This window comes from Ictidomys tridecemlineatus, chromosome 10 (genome assembly GCF_052094955.1).
Source record: "Ictidomys tridecemlineatus isolate mIctTri1 chromosome 10, mIctTri1.hap1, whole genome shotgun sequence".
Classification (NCBI taxonomy): Eukaryota; Metazoa; Chordata; class Mammalia; order Rodentia; family Sciuridae; genus Ictidomys; species Ictidomys tridecemlineatus.
This window is the reverse complement of record NC_135486.1, coordinates 78,688,397-78,712,951: the sequence shown is the minus strand read 5'-3', so window position 1 is coordinate 78,712,951 and position 24,555 is coordinate 78,688,397. Positions and strand designations below refer to the sequence as shown.

The 24,555-nt window shown below is 33.6% G+C and overlaps 1 protein-coding gene and 1 pseudogene across 1 annotated transcript in view; both read left to right on the top strand.

Annotated features, from left to right (window-relative positions):
* The window catches only part of Gpr158 (G protein-coupled receptor 158), a 390,707-nt gene that overhangs the window by 153,242 nt on the left and 212,910 nt on the right, over positions 1 to 24,555 (top strand). The window lies entirely within an intron of this gene.
* LOC110597679 (Golgi apparatus membrane protein TVP23 homolog B pseudogene) lies at positions 12,715 to 13,325 on the top strand (annotated as a pseudogene).

The window sequence follows — 24,555 nt, the reverse complement described above, 5'->3', positions numbered from 1 at the left end:
AAATTGAGAAGAGTTTCTTTTATGAACGTAGCAGCACCTTTATTTGGTGCATACATATTGATAATTGTTATGTCTTGTTGGTGAATGATTCCTTTTAACAGTGTATAATGTCCTTCCTATCCCTTTTGATTAACTTAGTCTTGAAGTCGATTTTATTCGATATGAGGATGGCCACCCCTGTTTGCTTACAAGGACCGTGTGCATGGTATATTTTTTCCCAACCTTTCACCTTCAGCCTGTGTATGTCTTTTCCAATCAGATGTGTCTCCTGGAGGCAGCATATTGTTGGATTTGTTTTTTTAATTCATGTTGCCAGCCTATGTCGCTTTATTGGAGAGTTTAAGCCATTAACATTTAGAGTTACTATTGATATATGGTTTCTACTTCCAGCCATGTTTGATTATTTATCTTTTTTTTAATTTAGTTTGTTTCTCCATGATTAGCTTTCCCCCCACCCTCTGTCTCTACTGAGGTACTTCCCACTATTGGTTTTGGTTATTGTTTTTCATTTCTTCCTCATGTAGTGTTTTGCTCAAGATGCTTTGCAATGCTGGTTTTCTGGCTGCAAATTCTTTTAACTTTTGTTTATCATGAAAGATTTTTATTTCGTTGTCGTACCTGAAGCTTAATTTTGCTGGTTACAAAATTCTTGGTTGGCATCCATTGTCTTTCAGTGTTTGAAATATGTTGTTCCAGGATCTTCTCACTTTCAGTGTTTGTGATGAAAAATCCGTTGTTAACCTTATTGGTTTCCCCTGAATATAATCTGCCTCCTTTCTCTTGCAGCTTTTAATATTTTCTCTTTGTTCTGTATATTGGATATCTTCATAACAACATGTCTTGGCGTTGGTCTACTGTGATTTTGTATGCTCGGTGTCCTGTAGGCATCTACAATTTGTACATCCGTTTCCTTTTTTATTTCTGGAAAGTTTTGTATAATTGTTTCATTCAGCAGGTTGCTAATTCCCTTGGTTTGAACCTCTATACTTTCCTCTATTCCGATGACTCTTAAGTTTTTTTTTTTTATGTTATCCCGTATCTCTTGGATGTTTTTCTCGTGATTTTTTACCAGCCTTTCTGAGTTGGCTAGACTCTTTTCAAGATGATATATTTTGTCTTCATTATCTGAAGTTCTGGCTTCTACTTGCTCCACTCTGTTAGTGATACTCTCATTTGAGTTTTTAATTTGGTTTATAGTTTCCTTCATTTCTAGAATTATTGTTTGATTTTTTTATAATCTCTATCTCCTGATAAAGATCCTTATTTACTTCTTTTATCTGTTTATGTAATTCATTTTCAATGTGTTCTTTCACTGTTTGAATTTGCTGTCTCATATCCTCTTTAAGGTTCCATTCCATCTGTCTAAGGTATTCCTTGAGTTCTTTATTTGACCACTTATTTTTTTTGATGCCTCTAGGTCCTCCTGAATATCTAGGCTGTCCTGCATTGTTGGTACTCCTTTTCTTCCTTTCTTTTTCATGCTGCTCATGTTACTTCTTGTTCTGTTAGATTGCTGAGTTACTGTTTACTCCTATAAATTTATTTGATGCTTGGGAGGAAAGGTATTAGAAGGGAAGGGAAGAAGTCCCTAAAGAGAATGAGAGTAAGCAGGTAGAATTAAAGGAAGGGGGAATAAGGAAATTGAAAAGAAATGAAAAGATAAAAGAAAAAAAATTGAAAATAAAAAAAATTTAAAAAAATAATAAAAAGTTAAAATTTAAAAAATAATTTAAAAAATATTAAAGAAATTTAAAAAATAAAAAAAATGAAAATAAAAAAAAACCCAAATAATAAAAAAAAAATTTAATAAATGCAGTCTTAGAGTTCGATTAACTTCTCTTCCAGTAGGTGGAGCTGTGCCCACTGGGCCAAGCTTCTCCTCTCAATATTGGGAAATCAATCACTGTGCAGCACTCCTCTTCCCAGACTGGGTGGTTCTCCTATCCTGAATGCCTAGGGCCTTCTCCGCTGTCTAGTCACTTCCCCACTTTTCCTCAAGCCAGGCCCCGCTCACCGGTGACGCTCACCACAATACTGGCTACATGCCAGGTCTGCTGCTCCCGGGAGCCCTATTTTCTTGAATGACTGGGCACACTCTCCCTGTTTGCCATTCCCTCAGACCCTAAGTTTGTGGAGCTTGGGGCTGAGAACTCTCAGCAAATTTTGCTTGTCCTCCGGTAGCCACGCCCCCTGTAGCTGGTGCAAGGTAGCCACGCCCCCTCAGTTGTCAGCACTGGTGGGAGTGGTAGCCGGGGGTTCCGTGTTGCGGGTCCCGCGCCACTCCTGATTCCCTCGGTCTGACTATCGCGCTCATGGGAGAGCTGGGAGGGGCCCTTAAGGTTTCCCCGCTGTGTGGAGAGGGAGGGCTAGGGGGTTACACACCTGTCACCACCGGTTTCAATGAAGTTATCTCCTCCACCGCATTCTGGTGACGTCAGTTCTGTGCCATGGTGGTATCCCATGCAATTAGCAACAGTTCGTTCCCTTTGCTGGGTGACCAGTGCAATGGGTGGGTCCTGAGTGGCTCTCCCAAGCCCCTTCTCAATCCTGTGTCCACTGCCTATGAAGGCTCGGTTGGTATTAACCTCCGCAGGTTCAGAAGGGCCGACGAGTTGGAGCAACAGGGGGAAGAAGGAAGAGCTGAGTTACTAATCTTTGTCTGAAATTGACTGATCTATAGAGGATGAACTGAGCATTTAAGAACAAGTTTAGAGAAAGCTTCTGGAAAGAAACTTCATTTTCTTAAGATCCACAGGATCATAGGGCCATTACAGCCAAGAGGCATGCAAAGAATATTGAGCTTCAGTTATTTTTATTTCTTAAGCAAAGCATTAGCACATAAATTTTCTGTATTTGATTTTCCCCTTTCTTTTGATTCCTATAAAAATAACAATTATTTGAGGTTATAGAGGCCTAGTATTCAAAGGGAATGAAACAAACACTGCAAGTAAGCAGAAAAAAAATTAGAAATTTCTACCCAGTGCCTATTAGACATTTAGCAGTTATCTTAAAAGCAAAACATTCAAATGCCTACATTTAAAAAATATATAATGGGCTTTTTCTTGCTTCATTCTTAAGGTATTTCAGTGTTCTCAAATTTAGTATGTAAAAAGAATAACCATTCAGTATGTGTGTGTGTGTGTGTGTGTGTGTGTGTGTGTGTGTGTATAATCTCATATATCATATATCATATATCATGACTTTAAGGTAGATTTAAGGGATTTTTCTTAATTTTAATTGTGGAGCTCATCCTCAATGTGAGTGCTGTAATAAAATACTTGTCCCACTATAATGAGTTATGGGACACGATATAATGGAAAAGAGAGACCAGATGACAAAATGGATTTTCATTCAAGAGAAAAAGAATCATTGTTCACTAGTTTCTAAGTATCTGCCCAAATGAGAAGACAACAAAAATGTATCAGCTGTACATATAAACAGAATATATGTATATATATGATTATTTATTCTTAAAGAATATATTGATTCATTTTTTCTGAGAGAAGATACTACCATGTCATCCTAATGTCAAATAATTTTATGGAGTTTTGATATATGGAATATGATTGGGCAGACCATCTTCCTCTGATTTCATTTGAGTTTAGTTTCAAGTGTCCTAGGCCAAATATAGACAATCCATAAGCAGCCAAATATAGACAATCCATTAGCAGTCTCCCCACTCTAATCTAGTCAGAATTTTTCAGGTATTACTTTATTTCTTAAACCCATATATTATAGATTAAATATGATTCCTTTATGGAACTAGAAGCTATCATGTTAAGTGAAATAAGCCAATCCCTGAAGCCAAAGGTCAAATATTTTCTCTGATGTGTGGAAGCTAATCCAAACTAAGGTGTTTGGGGGGGAATATTAAAAAAAATAGAAGAAAGATCAAGGGAGTAGACAAAGGGGAATGAAGGGAAGGGAGGAAGGATGGGATAGGAAAACACAATGGAATGAATCTGACCTAACAATCCTATGTATGCAGACATATTAATGTACCACAGTGAATCTCACCATCATGTATATACACAAGGAACTAATTTTAAGAAAATAACTATAAGTAAATAGCAGAAAGGTCAGTAGAGTAGAGGGAAGAGAAGGGGAGGAGAAGTACTATGAACTGAATTAGAAGAAATAATATTCCATTCTTTTATAATTGTGCCAAATCAATTCTATTGTCATGTATAGCTAAAGAAAAACAATAGAAAAGAAAAAATATGATTCTTTTAGAGAAAATGCATTTAATCTACTTGTGAAAACATTGGAAAAAGAGTGGTTTCCTACTGAAAATCAAAAGAATATTTTAATTTATAAAAAAACTAAGATGATATTATTAGAAGTATTAGTAGGCAACTTGTATAAAATGATAAGAAGTGAAAGACTTATTTAAACTTTTGTCGTATATAATAATTGTAATAAAATCCCCAAGGGGTACATATTCAACTAATCACTTTGTGGATAGCAAATCACTTTTATGACTTTAAATAGATATTATATCATGAGTCAAATTTAGGAAATTTATTAAAATAAAAACCCCAAACAGAAAGTAATTCTATTATTATTTCCTCAAAATCCATAATTATCAATTTTGTCCTATTGGAAACATACCCTATCCCTACTCCACTTTGCTCAATATTCTGTCATTGTGAAGCTTCAGTGCATTTGGCAACAGAATTGACATGACAAGTCCAGAGAAGTCAAGAACTATTGTAACAGGTCAGTTTTGTTTTTAAATAAGCAGTCCAATTTTTTTCATAGTATGCAAGCAAAGCTAGAAAGTATGATATCTTTCCAGGTGCGGTGGCACACACCTGTAATCCCAGTGGCTCAGGAAGCTGAGACAGGAGTATTGTGATTTCAAAGCCAGTGAGACCCTGTCTCTAAATTTAAAAAAAAATACAAAATAGGGCTGGGGATGTGGCTCAGTAGTTGAGTGCCCCTGAGTTCTATCCCCAGTACCACACAAAAAAGAAAGTATATCTGAAGGAACCAAGGTCTAAATGGAAAAAACTTGAGGACTAGATTTCAGTTATGATTGTCACTACATATCCTGGTCACCTCAGGCATTCAATTTCTCTGTGATCTTGTTATCCTTATAAAGTACTGTAAACATTACCTCCTTTACTACCTCTTAAAGTTCTTGTGAGAATAAAATGTATTACAAAACGTGAAAAGGGAAGTACAAGAGATATAAAGATAATATTTTTTACACATCTAATTACATTTATCTGTTTGATATTTTATCCTAAAATTATTTTTTCCGATTAAAAAAAGTCTAAGTCCTTTCAAATGTATTTTCATTGCTAATGTGCAAATCAAGGAATGGCAAGAATCAATGTAGTCTCAAGAAAAGGTGAGAACAGAAGGATCTCCTGGTGAACAGCTGGCTAAATGGAAAAGGTGAAGGCAAATCTTTTTTTCTTATAATAATTTTCTCTATATTTACTTTTAGAAATAATATTGCACATATCTTTAGGATAGTGGGAAGACTCAAGTGTTACAAATAATTTACTTATTTAGGATATAAGTGTAGTTTACAGAGTCCTGTGATGATGCGGTGTTTCTGGAATTATCTAACACAAACTTTTGAGTTACTGAAATGGGAGAAAACAAATGGGTGCTATACTTGGATTTTTTGGCATAACTACATGATTTACTAATGGCTTAAACTTGGTCAGATGCCAAAAATGCAACTATATTTTTGTTATTAATATTTCATTAATAATAGCTTTTTGCATAGGAATAGGAATTTCTAGTGTTACGAGGAGATGCAATAACAGTTCCTTTTGTTGCTGTTATAAGAGATGGAATATTGTTTTTATAAATAATATATTGACTTTTAAACTTTATTTAGGAATCAGAGCTAGCATATCTTAACCCAGTAACTAATGTTCCATGACTAATATGTTATATAAAAATATTACTTCTGCTGATTGCTTTATGGACCCATGGAATTTTCCCAAAGGCCACAGTTTACTATTGTTATTAGTACTTTGTCCATTACCAGCCCTCCTATCTAGATAATTCCTTTCTCTTCCTGCCAGGAGAGTTGCAGAATTTGTTTTTTCTCTTGACACTTATAGAACAATGTTATCATTTTGCTTATAGTTTATGATTATCTAGTACCTCGGTTGTGTCATATTTGCTTCTCTGTTACTATGTCATTGCATTCTAAATTCCTAGTGAGGTATACTAGGAGCCACTTGATCATATTGAATGTCCTTTTAATAATTTTTAAAATTGCCAATCCCAAATATAGTTCAATGACTCCACTATTTATTACTGGTGTAACCTTGAGAAATTTAAAGACCCTTTCTGTGCTTCTATTTCATCTTTGGTACAAAGAGAGGCAACAATAGCACCTAAAATATTTACCATGAAAGTTCAGAAAGAGTTTTTTTACATTTTAAATGCTGAAAATAGTGTCAGTATACAGTAAGCACTGGATAGAAAATAGCTCCCATTGTTATCATTCTTATTAAATGTGAAGATCTTAATTGTCAGAGTACTATTATAGTACAAGATACAGAAAATGAAGTTGTATTTGTATTTAATTAAAAGTTTAAACTGGCAAGTATTTATAATGAAAAGTGAATCTGTATGGTTAATTTGTTACTTATAACAATAAGACAAAATGTGGCAAGCCAATCTTTTTTATTAAATTTTACATTAAAAAATTCTATATAGTTCTTGCAAGATGCACAGATAATGGAACAAAAAATTTTAAAATTAATAGCATTGCAAATATTATGAATGATAGCAAAGAACCATTTATGCTTCCTTTATTATGTTTTGCTTGTTTGTGGTAACACAAGCTTTTGGTTGCTTTCCCAACAACCATCTCTCTGCCCTTCTTTCTTGTTAATGGAATTCTAATTCTATTCAGATATCTACTTTTTCCTAGCACCTTGGGGTTAGATTCTAATATATTTTATATAATTTGATGCAGTATTCCCCTTGCCTATAATTGGTTTGAGCAGGGACATGTTATACAACTGTAGCTAATGAGGCACGAGGGAAAGGCTACTGAAGAGAATTTGCTGTATAATATAAAAAGCCTCCTTTTCTGCATATGGAAACTATTGTGAGGGTGTGATGCTGGGAACTGTTGAAGACATTTTCACTAAATCTCAAACTTCAAGACAAAACTTATTGATGAAAATGGCAAAGCAGTAAGATGAAGCAAAATTGGGTCCTTGAAAATGGTGCTAAGATACTGAATTAACCACCCTTGGAACTACCAACCTCTTGGATTCTTTTGTAAGATGAATAAACTCCTTATTGGTGTATGTAATTCATCTGAGTTAGGGTTTTCTGATACAGCTAAAAGAATCCTAAGTGATATTATTCACTGTACATTTTTTGTGTTCTTATAATATTATGTTGAGAATTATGCAAATGGAAAAAATAAGTTAACTTCCAACTCTTTAGGGTTCTGTTATAGCTTAAATTTTTTAAACAGAATATATTTTCTGAAGATATAGCAACATTTGACAATTTTTTCTTAAATAGGAAAAGAACCACTTTGTATAGTGTTATCTTAGGGGAATTTTGACAGCATTTTTTTACTTTTAAAATTTAAGAATGACATATACTGACATAAATTTCACTGACATATGCAGTTATAAATTGTGTTGATACTTGATGAACTTTTATAACATGAGAATATCTATGTAAGCAATCATTTATATATATATATACATATATATGATGTATATATACATTACATATATATAACATATGTGTGTGTGTATGATATAGAATATCATTGCGTTTCCAGAAGTCTTCCTTATGCTTCTCACAGTCTATACTATTCCTTCCAGGGTAACCACTTTTCTAACACCATACAATAATTTTTCTGTTTTTGAGTGTTATCTTTTTGAGTCACATAACATGCACCCTTTGTTTCTGGATTCTTATGCTTAACAATTTGAAATATGAGATTCATTTATGCTGTGCATAACAATAGTAGTTTATTTCTTTTTTTAATTTACATTTTAGTTTTCGGCAGACATAACATCTTTGTTTGAATGTGGTGCTGAGGATAGAACCCGGGCCGCACCCATGCCAGGGGAGTGCGCTACTGCTTGAGCCACATCCTCAGTCCCAATAGTAGTTTATTTCATTTACATATAGTATTTTTTTTTTACAAATATATCAGAATTTATCCAGTCCATTACAAAGGACATTTGAGTTTTTTACTATGAGTAATGAAGCTATGAATATTTTCATATGCCTTTTAATTTTTATATTTATATATTTTTTTCAAATATATACTTAAGAATGGGATTGCTGAGTCATAGGTGGGAAAACATTCCTCTTTGATAAGGAGTTTTTCTAAAATGATTATATTGATATACACTTCTGTCAATCATATATGAATGCAAATTTTGTTCCACATCATGAAAAGATAATATTTTTAATTTTAACTTTGGCCTATCTGATGTGTAGTGTTATCTCACTTTGGTTTCATTTTGCATTTTCTAATAACTTTTAAACATTTTTATATGTTTGATAGACATTTGGGCATATTTAAGCCTTGATTTAAAAAAAATCTTTTCTTTTTATTATAATTTATAGGCATTTATTATATATGTTGCTATATATTCTATATATTCTCTGTCAGATGTATGTATTGAAATATCTACTCACTCTATAAGATTTTTGTTGAAAAATAAAGCTTTTCATTTCAACGGTCTCCAACTTATCAGTCTTTTCCTTTATAATTACTGTTTTTGTGTTGTGACTTAAAAAGTTTTTGCCTACTCTAAGGTTGTAAAGATTTTTTATCTTTAGAAACTTTATTATTTGATCCACCTGGGATAGATTATTATATGTGTGTGAAATGGTGGTAAAACTATATTATTTCTACACATATTGCATTGATCCCACTATTTTACTGGGGAAGCTTTTTTATAAATTTAATCTGTTGATTGATGTCTGAATTCTACATTGTGTAGTTTGTCTATTTTTCTGTCATTATACATCACAGTTTTAACAATGTGTTATGTAACCTCTCCAACTTTGTTCTTTTCAAAATTGTTTTTATCATTCTTGGGACTTTATATTTATATTTCAATAGAAATTATAAGTTGAGCTTATTATTTTTCACCAAAAAATAGGAGAGAACAAGATGGCAGATTATTGGGAAAGGCATTTCTCACAGCTCCATGACACAGGACTCAAGCAGTAGGAATACTGCTTCTCTGTGAGGTGGGTGGAAAAGGGCCTTCACTGATAATCAATATTGGATAGAGAGCCTTGGAGACTGGGAAATTTGGGATGCATCAGACAAGGAAAAGGAACAAAATTGGATCTGAGCTCCTGCTAAGAGTGGGGGAAATTAATACAGAAAATCAGAAAGGGCTGAAAAGTGCTGCAGACAGTCTTGGTATAGAGAATCCTAAGTTCAGAGGGGCAGTAATGCTCTGGGCTGACTCAGAGACTATTTGGCTCACTAAGCTGGTGCACAAAAGATCCCAGGTCTGCCAGTTGTGCACAAGGAGCTGAATCTGGATCCCTCTGGGGGACTTGTGCACTAAAGTGGCACCAACTCAGACAAGGAACTTAGGTCTGTGAATTTGGGACTGAGTCCAATACATGAATCCAGCAGTTTCCAGCCATAGGATCTAGTTTGAACCTAGATCAGGACAATTTCTGTTTCTTATTGGTGCATGTAATTCATCTGAGTTAGCAAATCAGGACAATTTCTGTTATGGAGAATATTTTGCCTGTGGATAACACAGACTGGATAGGCTGGAGGGAGCCCATCTCTCTCACCTCCCTTGAATCTGGCAATGTGTAGGACTAGTGGCAGTGGCTTGAGAATCTGAACAGGGAGGAGTAACAGAGATTGGAGCAGACATGGGGATGCCAGAAAGGGCATTCTCTGCAAAGTACAGAAGTAGCAAAGAACTGGCTCATCCTTCCTATGAGTTGATCCCGGGGAGACTCCTGGGGTACAGTCCTAAATGTGCGTTGATTAAAAAACACCTGATAACTCCCCATGCAATAAAACACCTGGAGCAATAATCCCCACCTCTGGGAGCTTCATTCCACAAACTCATTTTACATAACCCAGTGGCATCTATATCCTGGAAGTGGAGCTGACAGCACACTCTTCACTGCCCTTACCATTCTGCTGAGAAGGGAAACCAACAAAGAGAAGGAGTTTGGCACAGACATTGAGCATATTCTGTCATTGACTATTCTTACTATTCTGTGTTTTTTGTTTTTGAATGTGTACTGATTGATATATGATAGACATTTAAACACACACGTATTTTATATTTGTTTCTGCTTTCTTACGTCTAGCATTTCTTGAAAGTAATTATTTTTCCTTATACTGTTTTTTGAGGGTTAGGATTTTTGATTAATGTATGTTGGATTGGATTGATATTGTATTCAACCTGTTTTATGACTCTGTTTCCCCTTGTTTCTCTTTCCCCTTTTTCTCCTACTAATATCCAAACTCTATTGTTATTTTACTCTTCCTTTAACTCTTTTACCTCTATTTTTCTCCTCTTGCTTCATAGATAGCTCATCTCACATCATCTCTGCATCTGCCCTATTCACCTCTTAAAAGTATAAGCCATTTTTTACCCTCCAATATCTTATCCTTTCCTCTTAATTAACTCTGTTCTTAACTTATCTCAACACTAATTGGTTTATAAAATGCCAGACCCCATCACTAATGCTATAGCAACAATTAATACAAGAGAGGTCACAGATAATACCTACTGTTTGATTTTATGTCACACATAATTCATGATTAATTACTGTCTTTACTGATAGAAACTGCTGAGCCTATCATTTCTGTTTATTTTGACAATTAACACTGTGTCATAATAGGAATTAAGTAATTTAGTTCTACATATTGTATGCACAGTTGGTTGCAATTATTTGGCTCTCCCCTAATCTGTCAGGCACATGAAACATACAGGATTACTAAAAGCTTGTAGAATAGAAGCTCTGTTGCTTTAGATCCATTTAGATAGATGGGTAGACACACAAACAATATAAAAAAGCAGGAGGCCAGGTATGGTGGCACATGCTTGTAATCCCAGCAGCTCAGGAGGCTGAAGCAGGAGAATTTCAAGTTCAAAGCCAGCCTCAGCAAAAGTGAGGAGCTAAGCAACTCAGTGAGACCCTGTCTCTAAATAAAATACAAAATAGGGCTGGAGATGTGGTTCAGCAGTTGAGTGCCACAGAGTTCAGTCGCTGGTATAAAAAAACAAAAAGCAAGGAACAAACTATTCCAAACAAACAAGAATGACTTCATAGCAGACTACACTGATACTTTAGTGAAAGAAGTGTCAGAAGAGGAATGTAGAAAGTTTATAGTTAAATTGATCTACGAGATAAAAAGTGATATAAAGTGTGAAATTAGAGTGAAAACACAAGAAATGAAAGATCACTTTAATAAGGAAATAGAAGTTCTGAAGAAGGAACAATTAGAAATTCTCAAAATGAAGGAATCAATAACAAAATTAAAACTTAATGGAAAGCATCCCCAATACACTAGACCATTTGGAAGACAGATTTTCAGGCAACAAATACAAAGTATACACTCTTGAAAATAAAGTTGATCATGGAGAAAATATGTTAAGAGATAATGAACAGAATTTTTAATAAATATGGGGTAACATTAAAAGGCCAAATATAAGATTCATAGGGGTAGATTAAGGATATGAAGAACAAATTAAAGGAATATACAAATTTTTCAATAATATAATAATAGAAAATTTCCCAAATATTAAGAATGAAATGGAAAATCAAATACAGGAGGCATAAAGTACTCCAGATATACAAAATTACAACAGACCCACTCCTAGGCACATTGTTATAAAAATGCCTAACATACAGAATAGGGACGGAATTTTTAAAGTGGCTAGAGAAAAATGATGGGTCATATTTAGAGATTAAGCCTATTGGATCTCAGCTGATTTTCTGCCTCACACCCTAAATACTAGGAGATCTTAGAATAATATATATCAAGCTCTGAAAGAAAATGGATGCCAACTAAGAATACTATATCCAGAAAAATTGAGTTTCAGATTTGAGGATGAGATTAAAACCTTTCACAATAAACAAAAGTTAAAAGAATTCACAACTAGAAAGTTGGTACTACAAAACATATTCAATAAATATTTCATGAAGAAGAAATGGATAAAACAAATGAAAACTAGCAGATGGTGAAACTATACTAGAGGAATAGTATATTGAAGGAGAATCTAATAAATCAAAATGACAAGAAATAAAAATAATCTCTCAATAATAACACTGTTAATGGACTCAACTCATCATTCAAAGGACAAGCTGCCAGATGGGATTAATAAACAAGACCCCAAAAATATGCTGTCTCCAAAAGATTCACCTCATAGGCAAAGACATTCACAAACTGAAGGTGTAAGGATGGGGAAAATCCTATCATTCACATGGACCTCATAAACAAGCAAGGGTTTCTATTCTCGTATCTGATAAAGTGGACTTTAAGCCAAAGTGAACCAGAAGAGATAAATAAGGCCATTTCATACTACTTAAGGGAGTCATACAACAACAACAAAATAACAGTTGCAAATATCTGTGCCCCAAACAATGAAACATCTACATAAATCAAACAAACCCTTCTCAATATCCAGAATCAAATAGATTACAACACAATAATATTGGGTGATTTTTACATGCCTGTTTCTTCACTGGACAGATCATACAAATGAAAACTAAATAAGTTACTAAACTAAAAAAAAATACAATTAAGTATTTTTACTTAACAGACATATATAGAATATTTCATACATCAGTGAATAAATACACTTTCTTCTTAGCTGCACATTTAACATTTTCTAATATAGACAATATTTTGGGCAGTGAAGAATACCACAGGTTGACTGATGGTTGTCCTTCAGTGGTGGAATCATATTGATGAGGATGGAAAAAGTCATTTGGTATTTGAGTCCAGGAAGACAACTCCTTAGCAGAATAAAACTGTTTCAGAGGCTGAATTAAGAATCATTTTGTTAGGACTGGCTGCCTATCCAGTACTGTGGGTGACATTTGCCTTTAGCACTCTCTTCTCCTTCAGAGTGAAGTGGTTGGCTGTGGTTATCATGGGTATGGTGCTATAGGATGCCAACCTGTATGGTTACATCAGGTTCTAAGTGGGCAGATAGAGGAATTTAACCAGCATGGCTACCTCATATCCTGGAAAGCAGTTTTTAAAACAAAACACTGGAGATGATCAGACTTCTTGAATAGAGAGAAAGCTTGTGTATTCCATGACATTGGGGAATGGCTGAAGACATTGTTGATGATAAACTGTTGAGTCCAGTTGCAAAGAGGATTGTTGTTTTTGTTTTTGTTTTTTCACTTAAAAACTTTATATGAAACTGTTTTCTTTTTTAAACAAAGTTTTTATTTTCTTTCTCTAGTTGTTGGGGCTGGGAAGTATGGTGTCATTAGAAGCATTGTCAGAATTTATTTTATGATGTATGTATGTATGCATGTAGTAATGTATCAGTATATCCCAAACTAATATATATATATATAAATATATATATATATTATATAAAGAGAGAGAGAGAGAGAGACATCACAGAGAGGTTTGCATTTTGATCCACAGAACATAGGATGCTCTTAGTGTATCTCAAAGGTCTTTGTGTTTACATACCAATTCTGTACATTACTTTCAGAAACAAGTCTGAGCTCATGGTTAAGAGTAAGCACTTGACTTGTATATGCATTGGAAAAGTTAGAAAAAAATTGTTAATTTTAAATACACACTTCATATTGAAATTGCTTACCTTACATATGCTCAAGTGAAAACCAAATTCAGGCTGCTGGTAGTGCTAACTAGTTTCTCAAATTGTCGTTTATTTTATACTACAGCAAATAATTTCATAAAGCCTAATTAATATAAATGGAATCTTTATAGTTTATGTTTAAGGGATACCCAGGGATTGCTGCTATTCTATTTATTTCATAGAAAAGATAACTAGATTTTATTTTGGACTTCCTGGAAACTCTTCAGTGGTCTTTGGGCTAATACAATTTATCTTTTATTATTAAATGAGTATTATTGGTATAATAAATGCCTAAAAGATATTTTATTTTATGACTTTGTTTTTTTCTTGCTATAATGGAGTTATTGTAAATCATACAATATTAATAAAACACGACAATATATGTAACTGTAAACAAAACCAATCTGCAAACTATTTTAGGCATCTGTAAATTATGTTGTAGAAACTGCCAACTTTGTTTAAGTCTTTGAATCAGCAGATTATGTTGTAAATATTTTTGTATATTGTTAAAATATTTTTAAAGATGTTTTGTTTTAGTTGAGAAAAAAGCTTTCTTTACCTCTGAAAATCACTGAACGTTAAATTTTGGAAATTTTGAATATTAAGTGATGGCTTAAAGAGGCTAACGATATTCATTTTTAATACCTGAGCAGATTAAGAGGAGCTGTCAAGACATCTTACATTCATTTCTATAACAATAAGATCTGAATCTCACACTCCTAGAATAGGAAGCAGGAAGTTTGCTAGGCATTGGATCAAAGTTTCATTGGCTCATGTTAGGGATTTATTGATTTAATTTATTTGACAAGTTTTAACTATCAGAAGACCTAACAAGATGCAAATCCTTTAGTAAAGAATCCTGGAGACCCCATTTATCCTCAGTATACCCCCTATTTGGATGACAATGGCAGCAGGTATATCTCTTAATGGGAAGAATTGAGCTTCTGTGAAGCATTAGAACAAGATGTATGCACAATCACCAGCCTTCCAACAGAGAATATGAGTTTTGGGGGAAAAAAGTTTTCCTTTTTGAATTATAATTTATAAACAACACAGGCTTGAAAGAAAAAGGTAGTAATCATTATTCCTATATAACTATCAGAAAAGAATAATGTATTCTAGAAACAGAATAAATGTCTGAAACACAAGAAAGGATTACATTTTTCCCCAAGAATACACCAAGAATTTTAAGTGATTCTCTCAAGATTCAGGTACTTTTTTTCTGTAGTATTTTTTTGTGCTTTCCAAAAATTTTACAGCAAAGCTAAATTACTTTTTCTTTAAAAACAACAGTAGAGGTAAGGTAAGAGTCAAAAAGATGGTTAGCCAGAAAAACACAGCTTTGTGGGTTATTACAGAGAAAGAATATCAGGTTATTGGGATAGAAAGTAAGAAGGCAAGAGATGACAGAATTAAAAACAAGAATTATAAATAAAACCAAGAATCAATAAATTGGATGGTATCAAACTAGAAAGCTTTTTCACAGCAAAGGAAACAATCTAGCATGAAGAGAGAGCATACAGTATAGGAGAAAAATCTTTGCTACCTGCACCTCAGATAAAGCATTGATTTCAGGATATATAAAGAACTAAAAAATCTACACACACACACACACACACACACACACACACACAACCAAAAAAACAAAACAAAACAAAACAAAAACCTTGAATAACCCAGTTAATAAATGGGCAGAGGAGCTGAACAAGCGATTCACAGAAGAAACATGAATGTTCAATGGTCAACAAATATATGAAAAAAAATTTCAAAATCTGCTAGCAGCTTGAGAAATGCAAATTAAAACTACACTGAGATTTCATCTTACTCCAATCAAAATGGTAATTATTAAGAATAAAAGTAACAGTGTTGATGAGGATGTGGCTAAGAATGTATACCCATCATTGCTGATGGGACTGTAAATTGTTACAACCAATCTAGGTAGCAGTATGGAGATTCCTCAGAAAACTTGGAATGGAATCACCATTTAACTCGGTTTTCCTACTCCTCAGTATACCCAAAGGACTTAAAAGCTGCATACTACAGTAATGCAGCCACAACAATTTTTATAGCAGCTAAGCTATGGAATAATCTAGGTGCCTCTTCAACAGATGAATGGTAAAGAAAATGTGGTATATATACACAATAGAGTATTACTCAGCCATTAAGAATGACTTTATGACATTTTCCAGCAAATGGATGGATATGGAGACTATTATGCTAAATGAATAAGCCAGTCCCCCCAAACCAAAGGTTGAATGTTTTCTCTGATATGTGGAAGGTAACCCACAATAAGGGATTGTCAAGGGAGGAGAACAGAAATTCAGTAGATTAGGCAAAAGTGAATGAAGGGAAGGAGGAAGAATAGGAATAGGAAAGACAGTGGAATGAATCTGACTTAACTTTCCTATGTACATACATAAATACATCACAGTGAATCTCCTCATATGTACAACCACAAGACTGGGATTCTAGTTAGAGCAACATATGTTCCATGTTTTTATTAATATGTCAAAATATACTCTACTGTCATGTATAACTAAAAAGAAGAAATAAAGAGAAAAAGGTGTAGGGCATAGTCAGGCGATGATGCAAAACAATCAGAATGACATCAAACATGGAATATCATGGCTACCTAGCATCTAAGCTTTAAAAAATGCTCCTTTCTGAATTTAAAGGACCAGACAGAATATACAAATGTCACGGTTTAATGATCAAAGTGAACTGGAAGAAATAAGAATTTTGTAAGTAATTTAGCACCCTAATTTATAGGGTTATTACCTAAGGAATAAAATAAGTCATTCTCAGACGTGTATGCTTGGTTTTACAAAGCTATGCTTAATTTGTATCTACAGAGATTCTGAAAAGGAAAATAAACTAAGAGCAATAATTGCCAGGAACTCTTTCATTACATTGCAGGTGATTGTAAAGCAACAGAAAGGTGAAGCCAGTTAAGGGGTGGGTCAAAAAATGGTTCCTTCATACTCTTAGATTTTTATTTGTTCTTGTTTTTTTCAAAATGGACTGAACCCTGGATAAATGCTGTGAAAGACTGGCCCAGACCTTTCAGTGTGGTGTCAGGCTTAAAAAGACTTGGGGGAAAAACACTAAAAATAATATCTTATGATTTGGGGAGGAAATGACCAGTTGGTGTATGCCCAAGAAAGATAATAAAGGGATTTCTAGTGCTGGTATAAGGTGGCCCAGACACTGTGATGGGCAGTCCAACAACACATAAATCCTTATTAAAATATATACTTCTTGTTCTTTCTTTCCTTGATTTCCTTTTTTGGATTCATTATTTTTTACTATTTTTCCTATCTATTTACTCCGTAGTTATTTATCCTTTTACAATTACTTTGGATGTTTCCATAGAGATTTCCCTAGAGACAATGTTTATCATTCACTTATCAAAATTGAAATATAATTCTATTCCCAGACAACACACAGACATTAAAATACATAATAAACTCCTCTACTCCTCTACCAACTTATGTTCTAGCATATTTTAACACAATATGATTATTATTATTGATCTTTACAGCCAATATCCGTTTATATTTACTCATATTTAACCTTTCTATTCCTTGTTTTTTTTCTGTAGCTTCAGATTACTCTTTGGCCTGAAACATACACACTAATATTTTTCTAGTAATGCTCTGATAAATTCTTTTGTCATTGCTTATCTGAAAATGAGTTTATTTCAAATGAACTATGAAGGATATAACATACTAAGCCAGCACTTACTTTCTTTTGGCATTTTGAGATGTCATTATATTATCTTCTGGCTTCCATGCTATCTAATAAAATAGTCAACTCTTAGTTTTGCTGTAACATCTTAGATAGTGCTGCTTTTTCTGGACTCTTTAAAAGTTTTGTCTTTTAATTTGGCTTTAACACATTGTACTAATATATACATATGTATATCATATATATGTTGTTTTGTTTATTTTTATCCTATTTGGGGTTAATAGTACTTTCTGGCCAGGATTCACTGCTTTAAAGCTTCTGCTGAGTGCATTCTTCATATTATGAAACATTAAATTCAAATAGATCCCAAATTCTGAGGATATGAAAAATTCACTAGCAATGTTTATATTTTTTTTTGTTTGGGGCTAATGATCATACTAAGAACTTATTATCTTGATTTTTTTTAATTAAATTTTTTAAAGATTTTTTTAAGATAGACACAATATCTTCATTTTATTTATTTTTATGTAGTGCTGAGGCTCGAATTCAGTGCCCACATATGCTAAAATTTTAATTAATAAGCACTTTATGGTACACATGATGTTTTGATATATGTACATATTGTGAATGGCTAAATCTAGCTAATCACCATATGTATTGCTTTGCATACTTGTCTTTTTGTGGTAAGAACACTTAAGTTTTACCTCTTAGCAAATTTCAAGTATATTAAACTTTAGTTTCATGGGATACAATACATCTCTTGAACTTATCTTAATTCATTAGAGAACCTCAGACTCCATCTGCTGTTTTGTTTCATTCCTGAATAAAACAGTATAAATTCTTTATATTAAAAAAATTAAATGTCCAAATATGGTGCATTTGCTTCATTATTGAACACAAGAATGCCATTTTTATTTGTAACAATTATATCCAGGTAATGTAGCTGTATTTTCTGAAATGAATGCATTATTATATTTGGCTCCATGTTGAGAGGGAAGCCAGTATCTGTCCCAAAATCAACTCAAGTTACTATAATAAAATATATAGAATGGGTAGCTTATAAAAATTATTTCTCATAGTTATGGATTCTAGGAAGTTTAAGATAAAGGATCAAAAAGATTCAGTGTCTGGTGAGGACCCACTTTCTGGTGACTTCTTGCTCTGACCTCACATGATAGAAGTGGCAAGGCAGCTCTCTGGAGTCTTTCTCTGTCTCTTTCTTTTGTAGGGCTGGGGATTAAACCCAAGGCCTTGTACATGCTAGGTAAGTGCTCTACCACTGAGCTAAATCCCCAGCATTCTGGGGTCTCTTTTATAAGGGTACTTTTCCCATTCATGAAGGCTTTTCCCTGTGACCTAATCACCTCCCAAGAGACCCACCTCCTAATACTACCATCTTGGAGGTTAAGATTTAATGTATGAATTTGAGGGGACACAAACATTCAGAACAGAGAAGTTAATTTACCAACTAAGGACAGACTGCATCTGTCATTTATTGCTACAGTAGAACATCTAATCTCTTCCCTCAGTGGTCCTTTCAGGCAATATTCTGCCAACAGAGACAAAAGGACCCTCCTACTTGTTGACCAGTGGGAGCTCTACTAAGCTTCCCTCTGATGGAGGCCCCTTTCTGGCCCATCTTACTGAGTAGCAAGGTTCTCTACAAGATTTATGACATCAATCATAGAATAAAAGTTAACCAAGTCTTTGGAATACTTTGACCTCTTGCAAATCTGATAATAAGAGTATCCATAGGGACCCCAAACCTAAGCCTGAAAAATATCCATATTCCAATTAATCCTATAATATAACCATTTGTATTTTTATAAATATTAAGTTTAAACATAAGCCAGATTGATATTAAAATATTACAAAGTAAAGAAGTAAAGGATTTGCCCATAAAGCCTGGAGAGAGAGCAGCTCAAGAAAGTATAATGCAAATGAACTGATGATATTATAAATCTGCTTGTTTCTTCTCTTTTATTTTTCGTTTTTAGAGGTCATTATTAGCAATGGTTCTCTTGTAGAAAATTGAAATTTATTTGCTAATATGGGCTTTCCCTGTGGTTTCCACATCAACTCATAAAACAGCTTAATCAGGCCTTTCCTTATTTTACAGGCTGGGAAATCAAAGCAAAATAATAGCTTCAAAAAGTTTCCCATTCTTTAATCCAGTGTAGATTTTCCTTATCAGAAGGATATTCAAGTTAGAATTGGGAAAATGCTTGTGGTTTATAAAAAAGCAGAAGGTTCAGTAACAAATTGTTCAGGCCACAAGAAACTTGATTTGAAGATTCACTATAGTCAGGTAGTTGTTTAATTTACAAAATGTTAAATTCTGTTTTAGAGTATCAAGAAAATATAATAATATGAACTCTGTTGTTCATTTCACCATTTACAACCCAATTCTAATTGTCTGTGAAGAAATAGTTACTTTGGCTGCTTTAACAAATTATCCAGATTTGGAGACTTAAGATAGCATGTACTCATTATCTTACTGTACTAGAGATCAGAATTCTTCAATCCATCTTACAGGAGTAAAGACAAGGTGATAGCTGGGCTGGTTCCATCTGGAGATTCTAGGGAAGAACCTGTTGCCTTGTCTTTTTCTACCTTTTATGGGCTGCCCACATTCCTTGGCTCATTAACTTCCTGGCATCATTCTGACTCTTGTCACACTTCCTTCCCCATCTTTGACCCTCCTGCTTCACTTTAAAAGACTGTTGTGATTGTATTTGGCCCACCTAGATAATCTAGGTTAAACTCCTCATCTCAAGATATTTAACTCAATCACATCCATGAAATCCCTTTTGCTATGTAAGGTAACATATTCAAGGTTTGGAAGCAAAGGTATAGAAATCTTTAGGGAATGGCATTATTCAGCCTACAGTAAGTGGAGCTACCTCAGTGTTCAGTGGAGTCAAGCTGGTGCCATTTTCTGAATAAAGGGAAGCTATACTTGCCTAACTCATTTGGAAATTCTGTTAATGGAATAGCATTGTGTAAATGTGTTTCTCTTGCACTGTGGAAGTAGTTTGACTTGTGTTGCAAAGATTATCACGGTGGCAAAAAACAGTTGAATATAATGAAATGAAGAGGTGATAATAAGGTGATAGGGGCTGAATTTCCACCTTTGACTAGCGAACTGTATCTAGGCCTGGCTGATGAAAAAATTATTAGAATAGGTATATATTTTACTTGGGTTGGTTTTATCTAACTTAGACCAGTAGGTCACAGAGAGCTGATGTTTTTTCTTAATGACTATGCATTATGAATATTCAGAAGTTCATACTTTTTAATAAAAATTAAATATTTTTAAAGAAAATGGAATAATAGTTATAACATTTTATTGGAAGAGTTATCGTCAGAAGAAACTTTCTAGAGAAATGGATTATAATGACCCTTGGGCCTCATTTCCTAGCTAGCATACATTGTTAAAGTCTTTATCTAGATTAGTCAAAATTCCTCTGAATTGCTATCTTCCCCTGACCCTGCATTTTTCTCAAACCTGCTCTTTACATGTGAACATAGTATTGGAGGTATATTTGTAAAGATATAACACCACTTTCTTTTTTAACATAATTAATTACTGTAATTTATTATACCAATTACATATATATGCAAATATTAACTAAATATAGTTGATATAGTGTCAAGTTTAACATCTACTTTGCAAAATATGTCTGAAAGTCCTAGGCAGCCTGTTGACAAACTTTTTTAAGTTAAGGATTGTTGTATACAAAATAAACTTTAACCTGCAAACCTTCTTCCTTCCTTCCTCACCTTAAAAATAGGTTTCTATTGGATTGATAGTCACAAATCAATAAATTGAAAAGGTCACATGGGAATCAATTTAAGTTTATTTTCAGAGGTATAACTAGAAATGTTTTCTGTTTTACAAAAACAATTATGTTTCTCTTTGATAAGATTTGGTTGATAGCTATGGCTATATCACTTTACTTTCTACTTTTTTTGATGGTTCTTTTTTAACTTTTATTTTTTTATATTTAATTGATTTTATTTTTAAATACATGACAGTGGAATGCATTATAATTCTTATTACACGTATAGAGCACAGTTTTTAATATCTCTGTATATAAAGTATGTTGACACCAATTCATGTCTTCATACATGTACTTTGGATAATGATGTCTATCACGTTCTACCATCATTGCTAACTCCCTGCCCCCTCCTTTCCCCTCCCACTCCTCTCTGCCCTATCTAGAGTTTGTCTATTCCTCCCATGCTCCTCCTCCCTATCCCATTATGGGTCTGTCACCTTATATCAGAGAAATGCAAATCAAAATTACTCTAAGATTTCATCTCACTCCAAGCAGAATGGCAGCTACTATGCATACAAACAACAATAAGTGTTGGCGAGGATTTTGGGAAAAAGGCACATTCATATACTGCTGGTGGGACTGCAAATTGGTACAGCCAATATAGAAAGCATTATGGAGATTTCCTGGAAAATTGGGAATGGAACCACCATTTGACCCAACTATCCCTCTCCTTGGTCTATACCCAAAGGACTAAAAACAGCATACTACAGGGATACAACCACATTAATGTTTATAGCAACACAATTCACAATAGCTAAACTGTGGAATCATCCTAGATACCCTTCAGTGGATGAATGGATCAAAAAAAATGTGGCAAATATACACAATGCAATATTACTCAGCAATAAAAGAGAATAAAATCATGGCAGGTAAATGGATGGAGTTAGAGAAAATAATGCTAAGTAGAGTTAGCCAATCCCAAAAAACCAAATGCCAAATGTTTTCTTTGATATAAGGAAGTTGATTCATAGCGGGATGGGGGTGAAAGCATGGGAGGAATAGACAAACTCTAGATAGGGCAGAGGGGTTGGAGGGGAAGAGAGGGGGCATGGAATAATTAATGATGGTGGAATGTGATAATCATTACTATCCAAAGTATATGTGTGAAGACACGAATTGGTGTGAATATACTATGTATATAACCAGAGATATGAAAAATTGTGCTCTATATATGTAATAAGAATTGTAATGCATTCCTCTATCATATATAAATTTAGAAAATTACATAAAAATAAGAATGGCAGAAGGGCCATGCTGTTTTATTTATATCTATAGGTTACTTTAGGTAATTGGCATCATTAGTACAGATTTTTCATTGTATTACTAGGCAGGATACAGACTTACCAAAATTATGCTGCTTATTCCTTAGTTACATACTAAGTTGCAATATGCAATGTTAGGAGCTTTGTGTAGCTCTCAAGAAAGTCCATTGTATAAAGTTACTGCTATGTGGGCAGGTTTAGGCTCAGGGAAACATTGTGGTTGTCTAACAAGAGTTCCTTTATTCCTAGGAGCTGTGTGCCTGAGATCAAGATTAAGGCTGATAAGACTCTAACACAGATCCACCTCATGAAGGACATTGCTACAGCAGCCAGGCATCCTGTGTCTTTGCACAGAAATTTTCGCAGCAGCCAGGCATTCTGTGCTTTACATAGAAACTTCCTAGTAATCATACATTCTGTGTCATTTGACAGAAACTTCCTAGCCACCAAGCCTGCCAGTCATGAAGCTATCAGAGACCTCAATCCCCCTACAGTAATGAGTACAACTGTCTGTAATTTAGGGAAAATAGATTTCTCCTGTGAGTACTTTGTTCTCTAAGAAAATCCAATCTTTCATTAAATAGTTAATTTTTGTAGTACTTAAGCTTAATATTTAATATTTATGGAGCACTTGGCATTTAAAAAGTACTTTAAAATGATTATTTCATACATCTCAGTTTTGTAAGGTAGATTTAACCTAGTTAGGATTATAAATCTAGCATAAGTGGAGACCATGTTTTCTGCTTTAAATCATTAGATTTTCAAAAATTTTTTTTAATAATATTGTGAGATTGGAGGTGAGTTATCTTCACCACTACTAAGCCATGGAATTTTCTAGTCAAGAGAAGATTTTTTTAAAAAAGTTAAAGCAATCATTAATGAGAGTTCACTTAGTCTTTTGGGGTCTATTGAGCAATGAATTTTAAGTCAATAAAATAATTTTTATTGTGAAATATCTGAATATTTGGCATCAATTTCAAAAGCAAACTAAGCTTTATTCTAGGAGACTAGTTATATATCTTTATGAAAATAACTAAATGTTTTCTTTATCTTGCTATTTTTATGTTAAGATTTGCAGCAAATATTTACCAACTATTTTGTTTAAAAAAATGATCATAGGCTGGGATTGTGGCTCAGCGGTGGCGTGCTTGCCTAGCATGGGCGAGACTGGGTTTGATCCTCAGCACCACATAAAAATAAAGGCATTGTGTTGTGTCCATCTATACCTAAAATTTTTTTTTAATTTTAAAAAATGATCATAATGATCACTTTTGTTTCCTGGTCCTAAACCTAAATTTTGTTAATTTATCCTTTTAAGTAAGAAAATTTTTTTTAACATTTACAGATTATCATTTGTTTATTTAAAGGGTTGTGGTATACTATTCCTAGTAAATGTAGTATTTACCTATTACTATTGGAATCCTAATAAAAATTCTTAGAAATCACCACTACATTTTCCATATAAAGTTTAGTATTTTTATAGTAACATGTAATAATATTCAGCAATTTACAACTGGTAGGGTAAAAGTCAGGAAGGTTATTATCATTTTTCAGATATTAGACCTTCTTCCCTAATTTTACAATAGGAAAGTAAGTTGTTGACTTGAGTTATATTAAATTATTTGGATATACTGTGGAGATAAGTGGTCTAAACCAGTAAAATAATTTGCTCATGGATTATTTTCTAGAATTTAAAAATTAGATTGATCGATATACCAACATTTTTCTGGTTACAACCATTTATTTTGTTTCTGTTTCTTTTTTAGAACATCTTTGAGAAGTTGTTGTCTACTCAAAGATAATACTTACAAAGACAGAGAATTCACTACATATTTATATTTGATCCTTATTATAGTTTGGGTCTGAAGTGTCCCCCAATGGCTATTAAAGGCATGATTGCCATCTTGCCACACTATTAGGAGGTGGTCGAACTTTGAAGAGGTAGGACCTAGTGAAACT